Source organism: Podarcis raffonei, chromosome 5, assembly GCF_027172205.1.
Source record: "Podarcis raffonei isolate rPodRaf1 chromosome 5, rPodRaf1.pri, whole genome shotgun sequence".
NCBI classification, from domain to species: Eukaryota; Metazoa; Chordata; class Lepidosauria; order Squamata; family Lacertidae; genus Podarcis; species Podarcis raffonei.
In genome coordinates this window covers 951755-966677 of record NC_070606.1, presented here as the reverse complement: position 1 = coordinate 966677, position 14923 = coordinate 951755, and the positions used below count along the sequence as shown (strand labels likewise).

The following is a 14923-nucleotide window of genomic DNA, read 5'->3' as shown; positions in this document are numbered from 1 at the left end:
TGCCTTTTGGCTTGCAAAATGGCTCAGGGGTATTTCAAACCATCAATCACGTCTTTGCAGGTATACTGGATCAGTTCTGTGTCTCTTATTTAGATGACCTCTTAATATATAGTGAAAGTATGGAACAACATGTAAAACATGTCACGCAGGTGTTAGAGAGATTGAGGACCAACAGGTTATATGTGAAGTTAGAAAAGTGTAAGTTCCACACACAAAATGTGGAGTTCCTGGGATATTGCATTTCCCAGAAAGGGGTGCACGTGGACCCCAGTAAAGTTCAGGCAGTGGTGGAATGGGAGGCACCTAAAACTAAGAAAGATCTACAGAGGTTTTTAGGATTTGCTAATTTCTATCGTAAATTCATAGGTAATTACTCTAAAATCACAACACCACTGACTGATTGTCTAAGAGGCAAGGGGACATTCAGATGGTCTGAGGAAGCACAGAAGGCCTTTGATAAATTAAAGGCGGTGTTTGCTTCAGAAAAATATCTTATGCACCTAGATCCAAGTAAACGTATGAAGGTAGAAACTGACGCCTCTGATAGGGCTGTTGGGGCCATTCTGCTGCAACAGGACAAGGAAGGGGACTGGAGACCCTGTGCATTCTACTCTAGAAAATTAAATCAATCAGAACAAAACTACACCATATTTGATAAGGAACTTTTAGCTGTGCATGCTGCCTTTAAAGTGTGGAGACATTTTTTGGAAGGGGCGTCACATCAGGTGGTGGTACAAACAGATCATAAGAATTTAGAGTATTGGAGAACTGCTAGACAGCTAAACCAAAGGCAAATTAGGTGGGCGGAGTTTTTTGCTGGGTTTAATTTTAGGATTGAGTACATACCTGGGCATCAAAACGTTCGTGCAGATGCGCTATCGCGCAAACCTGAGTATATGGAAGGAGAAGCACCTCCCAAGTTGCGAGAAATGCTGAGATCGGATCAGTGGGGGTGTGCAGCCGTAGTAGTGGACGGCAGGGAATTCCAGCGATTGACAGTAACAGATAAGTTTGCACACAAAAAAATGGAGGAACTGAGAAAAGGTAGAGGGGAAGAGGAAGGTTTCAAGGAAAAAGGTGGATTGTTGTACAGGAGAGGGGTGCTGTATGTACCTGCAGGTGAATTAAGAGGTAAAGTGTTGAGGCAACATCATGGTAACCCGACTGCAGGACATTTTGGTAGAGAAAAGACCCTGTATCAGATCACACGGCAGTTCTGGTGGCCAATGTTGAGGGAGGAGGTAACGCAATATGTAAGAGGTTGTGAAGTATGTCAACGAGCAAAGGCACCCAGAGCAGCTCCTGTAGGGTTGTTACAACCTATGCCCACGCCAGGAAGGCCTTGGGATGTGGTGTCTATGGATTTTATAACAGATCTACCATCATCGCATAGGCATACAGTGATCTTTGTGGTAGTTGACATGCTAACCAAGATGGCGCATTTCATACCATGTGCCAAAATTCCGACCGCGCAGGAAACTGCAAAGATGTTTTTAGATAATATTTTTAGGTTGCATCGTATGCCATCACAAATCATTTCAGATAGAGGGGCCCAATTTACATCACAATTTTGGAGGAGGTTAATGCAGTTACTAGATGTGGAGCTAAGCCTCACGTCGGCGAGACACCCGCAAACCAATGGGGAAGCTGAAAGAACGAATGCAACACTACAACAATATCTGAGGTGTTATGCTGGTTATCAGCAGAGCGGGTGGTTAGAGAAGTTGAGTCTAGCAGAGTTTGCGTATAACAATGCAATGCATGTGTCTACGGGCAGAGCCCCATTTGTGGCAAACTATGTCTTGCACCCAAGGGCATTCCCAGGTCAAGAGGAGCAGTTAGCAGTACCAGCAGCAGAACAAATGATAGAGGAGTTGAGGTGCATTCATGAGATATTGAAAGAGGATTTGGAAGAAGCTAAAGAGGCTTACAAGAAAGCTGCAGACAGGCACCGGCGAGTTGGGGAAGAAATCCAAGTAGGGAGCTGGGTATGGCTGTCTACCAAGGGACTACCAATACGAGGGAGGTGTAAAAAGCTAGAACCAAGGAGATTGGGACCTTTCCAAGTAAAGGCTCAAATTAACCCAGTTGCTTTCAAGCTTCATTTACCTGAAAATATGAGAATACACCCTGTATTTCATAGATCTTTATTGTCAGTGTTTGTACCAGTGCATAAGTATCAAAGTTCAAGGGAACCACCTCCTTTTCCCACCATGATGGGGGAAGAGGAGACCGAAGTGGAAGAGATATTAGACTCGAGAATAAGTAGGAGGAAATTACAGTATTTGGTTGCATGGAAAGGGTGAGATGAGTCTGAGGACTCATGGGAACCAACAGAAAAAATTAACGTTCCAGAATTGCAGAGAGAATTTCATAGAAAATATCCCCACAAGCCAAAACCCCATAACTGGCATCTTCAAGAAATTTTTGAAGAGACAGATAGCGAGGAAGAAGAGTTCATAGGGTTCGGTCCTTCAGAAACAGAGGAGAGCGAGAAGGAGGAAGGGGGGCTTAGGGGAGGGGGTGATGTCAGGGAAGAGTTAGAAGTTTTCAGTTTATCAGAGGGAGAAAGCATTCCCCAAGGGGGGGAGGGGAGCAATGAATCTAATAGAAGGGAGCAAGAGGAACAACAGGGAGGGACCGGCTGTTCCCAGGAAAGGCAAGGGTTAAGTTCTAGCTCAGATTCGGAGGAGGGGAGATACAAGCCAGCTCTAGCCAGGAGGTTAGAAAAAAGAGCGGGAAAGCGAAGGGAAGGGCGCCTTCGCCATTTTGAGAGTGGCTGGTCACGGAGAAGCAGAGCTCAGAAGGTATCTGAAAGAAGTGACTCTGAGGAATAATAGTTAAGAACTGTTTATAAGATTATTTTGTTAATACACAATAAAATAATAATAATAATAATAATAATAATAATAATAATAATAATAATAATAAATTTTATTTATATCCCGCCCTCCCCAGCCGAAGCCGGGCTCAGGGCGGCTAACAACAATCAAATAATCAAACAATCAAATAAACCAACATTCTAAAAATATTTCATTATAAAAATTAATTAAAATCAAGTTAATGGCAACCATTAAACAAAGCTCTGTGCAGGTTGCCAGAGGAGGGAGTCAGGCTGCGCCCTGACCAAAGGCCTGGTGGAACAACTCTGTCTTGCAGGCCCTGCGGAAAGATGTCAAGTCCCGCAGGGCCCTAGTCTCTTCTGACAGAGCGTTCCACCAGATTGGAGCCGCAGCCGAGAAGGCCCTGGCTCTAGTTGAGGCCAGCCTAACCTCTCTGAGGCCTGGGACCTTCAGGATGTTTTTATTTGCAGACCGTAGGTTTCTTTGTGGGGCATACCAGGAGAGGCGGTCCCGTAGGTACGAGGGTCCTAGGCCGTATAGGGCTTTAAAGGTTAAAACCAGCACCTTAAAACTGATCCTGTACTCCACCGGGAGCCAGTGCAGCTGATATAGCACCGGATGAATGTGGTCTCGCAGCGAAGACCCCATAAGGAGTCTCGCCGCGGCATTCTGCACCCGCTGGAGTTTCTGGGTCAGTCTCAAGGGCAGCCCCACGTAGAGCGAGTTACAATAATCCAGTCTGGAGGTGACCGTCGCATGGATCACAGTGGCTAGGTCAGGGCGAGAGAGATAAGGGGCCAACTGCTTAGCTTGGCGGAGATGAAAAAATGCCGCCTTTGTTATAGCTGTAATCTGCGCCTCCATAGAGAGGGAGGTATCGAAGATTACACCCAAACTCTTAACGGACGGTGCTGGCACTAACTGCACCCCCGCAAGAGATGGGAGTTGCCCCCTCAATCCCATATCGTCCCGTCCCAGCCAGAGGACCTCTGTCTTCGAAGGATTTAACTTCAACCGGCTCCCACGTAACCATCCAGTCACAGCCTCCAGGCATCTGGTCAGTGTGTCTGGGGCCGAGTCAGGATGGCCATCCATCAACAGATAGAGTTGGGTGTCATCGGCATACTGATGGCAACCCAGCCCAAAACTCCGAACAAGCTGGGCGAGGGGGCGCATAAAGATGTTAAAAAGCATCGGGGAGAGAATCGCACCCTGAGGCACTCCACACACCAAGGAGTGGCGCGATGACAATTCCCCCCCAAGCGCCACCCTCTGTCCCCGACCAGAGAGAAACGAGCGCAGCCATTGGAGGACTGTGCCCTGGATCCCCACGTCGGCAAGGCGGTGGTCTAGGAGTTCGTGATCGACCATGTCGAAGGCTGCTGACAGGTCTAAAAGAATCAGCAGCCCTGACCCGCCTCGATCCAGCTGCCTGCGGAGATCATCTGTTAGGGCGACCAGAGCCGTCTCGGTCCCATGACCAGCGCGGAAGCCGGACTGGAATGGATCGAGAGCCGATGTTTCATCCAGAAACCTACCAAGCTGTTCAGCAACCGCTCTCTCAATCACCTTACCCAGGAATGGGAGATTCGAAACCGGGCGGTAATTGGACAGATCTAAGGGATCTAATGATGTTCTCTTTAAGAGCGGACGCACCACTGCCTCCTTCAGTTCCCCTGGGAATATCCCGGTGCCAAGGGACAAATTGATGATATCCCCCAGGGGGGCCCGCACCTCATCTGGACACGCTCTAATCAGCCATGACGGGCACGGGTCAAGAGGACAGGTGGTGGGCTTTCCAGCTTGGAGGAGTCTGTCCACATCGGCTGGAGATATCCGGTCAAAGTGGTCCAATACTGGACCCGAGGACAGTCGAGGGGCCTCCAGTTCATTTATTGTGTCCAAATTGGCAGGAAGGTCATGGCGGAGCAACAGGACCTTCTCCGCAAAAAAGCTCGCAAATGCCTCACAGCTGTGTGTCAGATTGTTATTTAAATTTGGCTGTCCTTCAAGGGACGTTAGAGACCTAATTATACTAAATAATTGCGCCGGGCGAGAGCTAGCGGATGCAATGGAGGCCGAGAAGTAAGACTTCTTAGCGGCCTTCACTGCCATCTCATAGGTTTTCATAAAAACCCTATAAGATGTTCTTGAGGCTCCGTCACGGGCACCCCGCCATACTCGCTCTAGCCGTCTGAGATCCCGCTTCATTTTCCGAAGCTCCTCGGTAAACCAGGGAGCCCGGTTTCTGTGGGGTCGCAGAGGGCGCTTAGGTGCGATCTCATCGATGGCTGCCAGGAGCTGGGTATTCCAGCCCTCAACAAGCTCAGTCAATGAGTCGCCAGGGGGAGCAAGGTCCCGCAAGGCCTGACGGAATCTATCAGGGTCCATCAGCCTCTGCGGGCGAGCCCAAATCGGCTCGCCACCTAAGCAGGGTGGGGGTGGAAAGTCAATCCTGGCTTTCAGAGCATAGTGATCAGACCATGGCACTTTCATCAAAGGAGACATGATCACATCTATACCGGCACCAAAGATCAAGTCCAGCGTGTGGCCTGCTTGATGTGTGGGGCCCGAAACAAACTGGGAGAGCCGTAGTGTTGCCATGGAAGACACCAGGTCCAGAGCCTGTGAGGAGGGAGTGGCATCAGCATGGATGTTGAAGTCCCCCAATACCAATAGGTTAGGGAACTCCAAGGCCCAGCCAGCCACCGCCTCCAGCAGGCCTGACAGGGTGGCTGCTGGTGCGCTAGGTGGCCGGTACACCAGCCAGACAGCCAAGCTCACCTCAGAGCCCCACACTAGGCCAACACATTCAATGCCAGGGATCAGTGGCGATGGTAGAGCCCTGAAAGAACAATCTTCCCGGATTAATAATGCCACCCCTCCCCCCCGGCCCACAGTCCGCGACTGGTGGAGGACGGAGAAACCCGGGGGCGCCATCTCTCGTAAGGTAACAGTTTCCCCTTCGCGCACCCAGGTCTCCGTCACACAAGCCAGATCGACCCCCTGCGAGGTAAAGAAATCTCGCAGGGTGGCGGTTTTGTTGCCTATAGACCTGGCATTGCACAACACCAGTGACGGAGGTGAGTAATCCTTGCTCACCCTACCCTCGTCCCTCGGGATGGGGCGCAGATTGGAAGGGGTACGAGCATATCTGTATCTCGATCCCCTTCGCCTATAACATCTGCCCCCACCGCCATACCTCCCTCGCCCCTCCACGGTAGCAATCCCAAGCCTCATACTTGCCTCCATTTACAGAATAGAAAACAAAACAACCAAAAGCAATTATACCCAAACAAAACCAATCCCACCCCACTTAATATCCAACCCCAAACCAAAACAAAACGGAACAAAACAAAAATACATAGATAAAAACCACCATTCACGGTGGTACAACAGAATAAACAATAAAAACACCTTTAAAACATCTTAAAATATATAAAAACATCTTTAACATTTGCTGCAGCAGCACCAGTGTCCTTAAAGCTGTCACAGAGGTGAGCCTGGGCCCCGCCCCTAGGCCAGATGGGATTAGCCTGAGGAGGGAGCGGCCTTCCCTCACACTCACGGTGCAGCAGCAGCAATGTCCCAATGCCTCAATGAGGCCTCTTAAAGCCGTGGCGAAGGTGAGTCTGGGCCCCGCCCCCTGGCCAGATGGAAATAGCCTGAGGAGGGAGCGGCCTTCCCTCACACTCACGGTGCAGCAGCAGCAATGTCCCAATGCCTCAATGAGGCCTCTTAAAGCCGTGGCGAAGGTGAGTCTGGGCCCCGCCCCCTGGCCAGATGGAAATAGCCTGAGGAGGGAGCGGCCTTCCCTCACACTCACGGTGCAGCAGCAGCAATGTCCCAATGCCTCAATGAGGCCTCTTAAAGCCGTGGCGAAGGTGAGTCTGGGCCCCGCCCCCTGGCCAGATGGGATTAGCCTGAGGAGGGAGCGGCCTTCCCTCACACTCACGGTGCAGCAGCAGCAATGTCCCAATGCCTCAATGAGGCCTCTTAAAGCCGTGGCGAAGGTGAGTCTGGGCCCCGCCCCCTGGCCAGATGGAAATAGCCTGAGGAGGGAGCGGCCTTCCCTCACACTCACGGTGCAGCAGCAGCAATGTCCCAATGCCTCAATGAGGCCTCTTAAGCTGTGGCGAAGGTGAGTCTGGGCCCCGCCCCCTGGCCAGATGGGATTAGCCTGAGGAGGGAGCGGCCTTCCCTCACACTCACGGTGCAGCAGCAGCAAAGTTATAAAAGAACAAGAAGCGTTTGTGTGGTGATCTGAAGAGGACAACGACCAGGCCTGACAGCTGCTCTCCATTATGTGGTGGTAACAAATTCAAAGGAAGCCCAGAGAAGTTGTTTGGTATCTGTGTGTTACATGCAACTAAATCATTCCTCGAGTATGCCCACAGAATTTTATGGATGAATTGGTTAAATCCATTGATTTCAGTGGGATTACTTTGAGTATGACTTAGATGGGCACATGACTCAAATTCATGTTTTCACATTTGCTCCATACTAGGCATAATTTGCCCATAAAGGTTGAGTACATAATGTCTTCATTCAGTAAATAAATTGAAAATATTCTTTGTGTGGAAGTGATGTCATGGGTGTCTGAGAGCCACTTGTTACCAGCTTTGACACCTGTTGCCCTATGTAAAAAAAGGTAAAGGTAAATGATCCCATAAAGTAATGCTATAAAGTCGTTTTTTTGGAGCGGCCTCTGCAGCATTTGTTTGGGGGAATGTTTAATGACTCACAGTCAGCCCATGGAGCGATAGGCCGCTTGTGAGTGCTCCAGCATGGTGGCCAAGACAACAAAGCAGAGCTGGCGATGGAGGAAACCAAGAGAAGTGAAGGTTGCCTTTCATTGTATCTACCTATTATTTCAACCAAATACCTCTCTAAATAGGCACAAGTTATTTAGGCAAAAAGTAATTAAGTTGTATTAAAGCTGAAGCTGTGGGAAACCCCCAAAATTTCATGTACAAAAAAGTTACAAGCCAGTCTATTTACAAGTCAGTTTATTTTTCAGTCCAAGATTATTAAATGCTATTTGCCATTTAGCAATCAGAGATCTAGGAATAGGGATAGGTAAAACTTGAAACAAGAACAACTTTTATGTAGATAGGCCTATGTAACTGTTAACATTTTTTGATCAGCCAATCATTTTAATGATAACTTCTGTCTGTTTCTATTGTTGTACACCACAGTGTTATATTGTATGTATTAGTGGCATATGAATACTTTTATAAGTAACTTAATTTACGTAATTCCATAATTTTTAGGAATTCAGTTCTTCCTTCAAAATACAGGTTGGATTTAGCTCATAAGGCTATGTCCCTATTAATCTTAGAATCATAGAATCATAGAGTTGGAAGAGACCACAAGGGCCATCGAATCCAACCCCCTGCCAAGCAGGAAACACCATCAGAGCACTCCTGACATATGGTTGTCAAGCCTCTGCTTAAAGACCTCCAAAGAAGGAGACTCCACCACACTCCTTGGCAGCAAATTCCACTGTCAAACAGCTCTTACTGTCAGGAAGTTCTTCCTAATGTTTAGGTGGAATCTTCTTTCTTGTAGTTTGGATCCATTGCTCCGTGTCCGCTTCTCTGGAGCAGCAGAAAACAACCTTTCTCCCTCCTCTATGTGACATCCTTTTATATATTTGAACATGGCTATCATATCACCCCTTAACCTCCTCTTCTCCAGGCTAAACATGCCCAGCTCCCTTAGCCGTTCCTCATAAGGCATCGTTTCCAGGCCTTTGACCATTTTGGTTGCCCTCCTCTGGACACGTTCCAGTTTGTCAGTGTCCTTCTTGAACTGTGGTGCCCAGAACTGGACACAGTACTCTAGGTGAGGTCTGACCAGAGCAGAATACAGTGGCACTATTACTTCCCTTGATCTAGATGCTATACTCCTATTGATGCAGCCCAGAATTGCATTGGCTTTTTTAGCTGCCGCGTCACACTGTTGGCTCATGTCAAGTTTGTAGTCAACCAAGACTCCTAGATCCTTTTCACATGTACTGCTCTCAAGCCAGGTGTCACCCATCTTGTATTTGTGCCTCTCATTTTTTTTGCCCAAGTGCAATACTTTACATTTCTCCCTGTTAAAATTCATCTTGTTTGTTTTGGCCCAGTTCTCTAATCTGTCAATGTCATTTTGAAGTGTGATCCTGTCCTCTGGGGTGTTAGCCACCCCTCCCAGTTTGGTGTCATCTGCAAATTTGATCAGGATGCCCTTGAGTCCATCATCCAAGTCGTTGATAAAGATGTTGAATAAGACCGAGCCCAAGACAGAACCCTGTGGCACCCCACTAGTCACTCTTCTCCAGGATGAAGAGGAACCATTGATGAGCACCCTTTGGGTTCGGTCAGTCAGCCAGTTACAAATCCACTGAGTGGTAGCATAGTCAAGACCGCATTTTACCAGCTTCTTTACAAGAATATCACGGGGCGCCTTCTCAAATGCCTTGCTGCGATCAAGGTAGGCTACATCCACTGCGTTCCCTTCATCTACCAGGCTTGTAATTCTGTCAAAAAACGAGATCAGGTTAGTCTGACATGACTTATTTTTCAGAAATCCATGCTGACTACTGGTGATCACAGCATTCCTTTCTAGGTGCTCACAGACTGTTTGCTTAATGATCTGCTCCAGAATCTTCCCTGGTATTGATGTCAGACTGACTGGGCGTTAATTATTTGGGTCCTGTCTTTCCCCCTTTTTGAAAATAGGTACAACATTTGCCCTCCTCCAGTCTGCCGGGACTTCGCCTGTTCTCCAGGAATTCTCAAAGATGACTGCCAGTGGTTCTGAGATCACATCAGCCAGTTCTTTTAATACTCTTGGATGCAGTTCATCTGGCCCTGGAGACTTGAATACATCTAAACTAGCCAAGTATTCTTATACTTATACTTATTCTTATTCTCCTTAGTTATTCTTAGAATAAGAATAATACTTATTCTTATTCTCCTTAGTTATTCTGGGCTTTGTTTCCTCTGCTGAATCATTTGCTCCAAATTCTTCAGGTCGGGCATTGTTTTCTTTATCGGAGAAGACTGAGGCAAAGAAGGCATTGAGGAGTTCAGCCCTTTCTGTGTCCCCTGTTTGCATTTCACCATCTTCTCCTCTGTGTGACCCCACTGTTTCTTTGTTCTTCCTTTTGCTACGAACATACCCATAAAAGCCTTTTTTGTTGCTTTTAACCTCTCTAGCAAGCCTGAGTTCATTCTGTGCTTTAGCTTTTCTGACTTTGTGTCTACACGTGCTGGCTATTTGTTTGAATTCCTCTTTGGTGGTTTCCCCCCTTTTCCATTTTTTGTACACATCCTTTTTTAATCTTAACTCAGTTAAAAGTTCTTTAGATAGCCACCCTGGCATCTTTAGGCACCTTCCATGTTTCCGCCTCATTGGTATTGCCTGAAGTTGTGCTTTTACAACTTATTGTTATCTTCTCTTATTGTTAACCAGGCTATAATTTAAGGTAAATCATTTAAGTTCCCAGGTAAATAAACATCTATATATTGAAGAGAAAGGGAAATCTTAATTCCAGTTAAATGACATGTCACAAGTTGTATGTTGGAGTCAATTTTAAGAAATAAGGATTTAGATTTATTATAATTTATCCTGTAGGCAGCCAAAATACTAAAGTCTTGGAGGTTAACCATAGCTTTTGGGAGGGAGGTTAACAGATTATATGGCAAAACTGCCACATCACCTGCAAATCAACATAGGAGATGGGTCTTGGTTGTCATTTGCAGCCCCTTATATATGCATCTGTGTGAAGAAACAAAGTGATGGCTGATCTTCTATTCTGGTCAACCTGGGCCCATCTGGGATTAGCACCACCTAGTTCTTGAGGCAGGAAGTCTAGTTACTTCACAGGATCTTTTTCTGGTGGTGTTCCTGGAAGTGGCAGATTCAGTCTTATCTGAATCATGGTGGGATGAGGGCAGGTTTTATGAGCAAAATTGGTTTTCAGATGAATAATGAGAGAGAAATTGCTGGGGTGAGGTCTAAGCAGTACTTGAACCAACTTGTGTTTCCCCTTTTGCTCTTCAAATCAGACTTCTTCCTTAACCTGCACGTTAACAGGGCAGACCTGCTTCCATCACACCTAGTTTGGTCATCGATCAGCCCATGTATTCAGCTCCACCCTTAGTTGAAAACCATGAATTTTTGAAATAAAAAAATGTAGAACAATGTTGTTTCGTTTAGTGCACATGAATATGAACAGCATGGAAATATATCTTGGAGGTAGGTACATTCTGTGGCTAAGAGTATTAGAAAATGTATGTTTTCTTTTAAAAGTAATATGACTTACATCCTGTTAAATATCATCTTCTAACAAAATATTTAGGTTGGTTTTAGGTGCAGACATAGAGGAGACAGAACACTAATAATGAAAAATGGGTGTTTAAAAGGTTACCTATTATACCTGCCACTAAATTTATAGATGAAATTCCAGGAACTTTTGCAGGTCATAGAAGAGCTTGAAAATATGGTGCATTGAGGAAAGTAGCAGGAAAAGGGTACTTTCTTAGTTTCTAGCCTTGTTTTTGCTAGTTGATTAAACACATTTATGCATATGCCCACTTCTGTTCAGTTTTTCTGCCTGGACATTTATTTTTGGCATGTCTTTGTGCTTTTGAATTCCTTTCCTTGTTTTATTCAGTGACATTTCCCCCCCAAACCTCCCAGAGCCACAAACTCAACTTATACAGCAAACTGTGTATTGAACAAAGTAGATTAATGAAGAAGCACATAGAAAAGAATAGATAAATATAGCACTACCTAATGCTAGAATGTATCTGGAATGACTTTAAATCCTAAAGGGCACAATAACTGGCAGAAAATTTACTTTTTCCAATTTGTACACTTTCTAATACTGCCTGGGCTCCTTTCAGCTAGCATCTTTCAATCCCAGCTGTATCCAGCAATGAGGGTGTCAAGCCACCAGATCCATTTCCAGTGATTGCCTCAGAAATGCTAAGCATACATTGCTTTTCCTCCTCTTTTAGGTTTCATTTAAATACAAAGGTCTCCTACTAAATATGAAAAAAACCCCAGAATTATGTTAGGACAAGAGCAATGATTTGATCAATGTGATCCATTATGAAAATGCTCACAAAATTCCTGCCTTTAAAATGGTCAGATTGTATATTCCATAGTATTTGAAGTTCTTCATCTTGGAGTATTACTTTTGCTATGTAGAAACTTCTTTTAGGAACATGAAGATAACTTTAGCTCACTTCAGGTGATTTTCTAAACTAGGGGTAACCAATGTGGTGCCCTCCAGGTGTTTGGGAAGTGAAAAGAAACTTTTGCTCCCCTCTTCTCAAATGTGTACGGCAGTGATTTTCAATCAGTGTGCCATGGCACCCTGGGGTGCCACAAATAATGGCCAGGGGTGCTATGGGCAACACTGGCCTATGTCCCTTTTTCCTTCCCTTCCTCCTCTGATGTCCTCTCGCATGACAATAAAGATATTATTATTATTATTATTATTATTATTATTATTATTATTATTATTATTATCTCTGCCTCCCAAAGGCTTGCACAACTGTTTGTTGCAGCAGCCTTGGCTACAAGCGCCGCAGGGGAATGGTGCTGGTTGCCAAGAGCTGATGCGGCCTCAGAGTAAGCAGGCAGGCAGGCAGGCAAGGGAGCCCAGCCAGTCCATGAGCCCTTGCTGTTGGGAATGGACAGACAAGTCCCATGCCCCTATGGGTCCGTGTGAGGAAGCACCTCTCTTTGGGGCAGGAGGGGCAGCTCAGAGACAGGGCGGCAGCAGCGGCTGCCCAGAGGACACCCAAGGAGAGGGGAAGAGGAGGCTCCACAAGGGAGGGTGTCTGAAAAAGGATGAGCGGCTGCTCGCTCTGCAGGCAGGAGGTGACATAACTGGGCTCCTGAGCCCCACAGGGGTACTGCAGAAAGAAGGTAGTTGGTTAAGGGAGCCATGGACTCCAAAAGGTTGAAAACCTCTAGTGTAAGGATAGAAGAGAGGGAGCATGTGAATCATAGGGCTGCTTGCTGCTCATTAGCAATTCCCACTCACCCCTTCCCAACAGGTGGGCAGAGTTTGCGGCCCTAAGCGGGGCCACCTGGCTGGGTGCCCCCCTCCAAGTAACTGTGGGCTTGGCCCACCCCTGGTGGGCCAATGGGCTGCCGTCGGGGGTGTGGCCTGGGAGTAGGTTTAGGGGCCGGTTCCCGGTCAAGACTCACTTGTCTTTTTCTCTTCTAGGGAGAGAAAAAACATGTAAATCATGTTTTTTAAAGATCATGTTCTCAAGCCAGGTCATTGCAATTTGCTATCTATAAACAAACTATGGAGCAGCAGCAGTAATATCTAAAGCCAGTGGTGTAGACATCTATATTAGCACATCTGAGAATTTGTTATCACCGCCTTAAAGAACAAATAGAATAAACCTTAATGTTTGTTTTCATGTTATGTAACCTTACAAAAAGTAATGCCTGGCTTGTTTTTCTGTTATCTCTATCCCTTTTTTCTGTTGTATTGTGTATACAGGTAACTTGCATTTTGGCTGGGGGGGTGTTGTTTTTGTTTGTTACTATGTTATGTATTTTTGTGATTTTATATTGTAAACCATGCTGTGATCCTCAGATGGACAGTATAGAAATAAAATAAAACAATTTAGGGGTTATATTCTGGGGATTGCACTTATACACAAAAACATTTATTCCCAAACTACCCCCTTGCACCCCTTTGGAACTGCCCCCAATCTTATCTTCCAAAGCCATCATGTCAAAAGAGTCTTGTCCACCAAGCAAAGCAGAGAACTTTTAAGCTCTCTTCCTTGCTCACTGGGCTCTGGGAGGCCCTTGTGAGATCCAAGTTCCAGCGAGATCTCATGAGAGCCTCCCAGAATGTAGTAGGGAAGCCTGAGATCTTACTGTAAAAGCTCTTTACTCTGCAGGAAAACCCTGCACAAAAAGAGCTTCTGTGCCTTTAATTGGTGTAATTTCAACTGTCTTGCCTTCAGTTGCATAAAACTGAAATTGTACATGTTAAACGTGCATAAGTTGTGAGTTACTTGTATTAGATTGTAGACTTGTTTGTGGGGGCAATGATGTGCAACATCTAGAAAACTTTATGTGAAACTTTGTTGAGCACCTAGAAAACCTTACTTGTGGTGATAATGACAGTGAGCATTAGGACTATCTTTTATTTCTTCTCTAAAGTGCAATGTGAAATACCTTTCTTAGTTTAATACTCTAAACTGCTGTAATAATGTAGTTCAAATATTCCATTTGCCTAGACATTTTGCAACATTACTATTCAGAATTTAATTGAATCCTGGGTAATTTGAATTCTCCATTCCCAACGGAGAGCTGCCTTTCCGCAGAATGGGGTCCCCGGTCTTGGAGGAGTTACAGTAAGGGGACAGTGGTAACTACCTACCCCTGTTTAAAAGTGGACTCCTAGAAATGAGCAGGACATGACACCCACCAATTTAAAAAGAGCAGTTCCATTTCTGTTGAAATGAAGATGAGCCTTCCAGTAGATGTAGTCTGACTTCAAGATCTAATGCTACTGTATTACAAAGGATATGGCCAGGACTCCGTTTCTTCCAGGCCTTGGTTATTGAATAGTAGCTAAAGCATTAGGTGTCTAGACACTTGAATGTTCAGTAGCATTCTGAGTCATTCTTCTAACTTTAGAAGGTTATTTATGCTTCCATAAACATTTGGATATTAACAGTTTCAAGTTGGATGCAATTATCTCAAAGGACAGTTAGAGATGGAATCTGGGTGGATAAAATTAAATTGTGTCTTCAAAAACAAAATAAATTAGGTTTTTAAGAGAATATATATTATTTGTATATAGTGTTAGTTAATCTGTGTCCTTAAATATGCAGTAATAAAATATCTGACTAATGTAAATAAATGTAATGTTTGTACTCATAATCACTTAAAATTAAGAAAATTGCTGTCAAACTCATTGCATTAATACCAGCTTTCCCAGGTAAAGGAAAACGTGACTTTTGATGTTAATCATTAGCTGTATGACACAGTAATTCATATGCTGGCAGTTATGGACCCTGAGACCTTTCAACCAGACATTT

The 14923-nt window shown here is 45.4% G+C and overlaps 1 protein-coding gene across 11 annotated transcripts in view; it reads left to right on the top strand.

Moving 5' to 3' along the window:
* Positions 1–14923, top strand: part of CCDC91 (coiled-coil domain containing 91) — a 157002-nt gene that overhangs the window by 38173 nt on the left and 103906 nt on the right. The window lies entirely within an intron of this gene.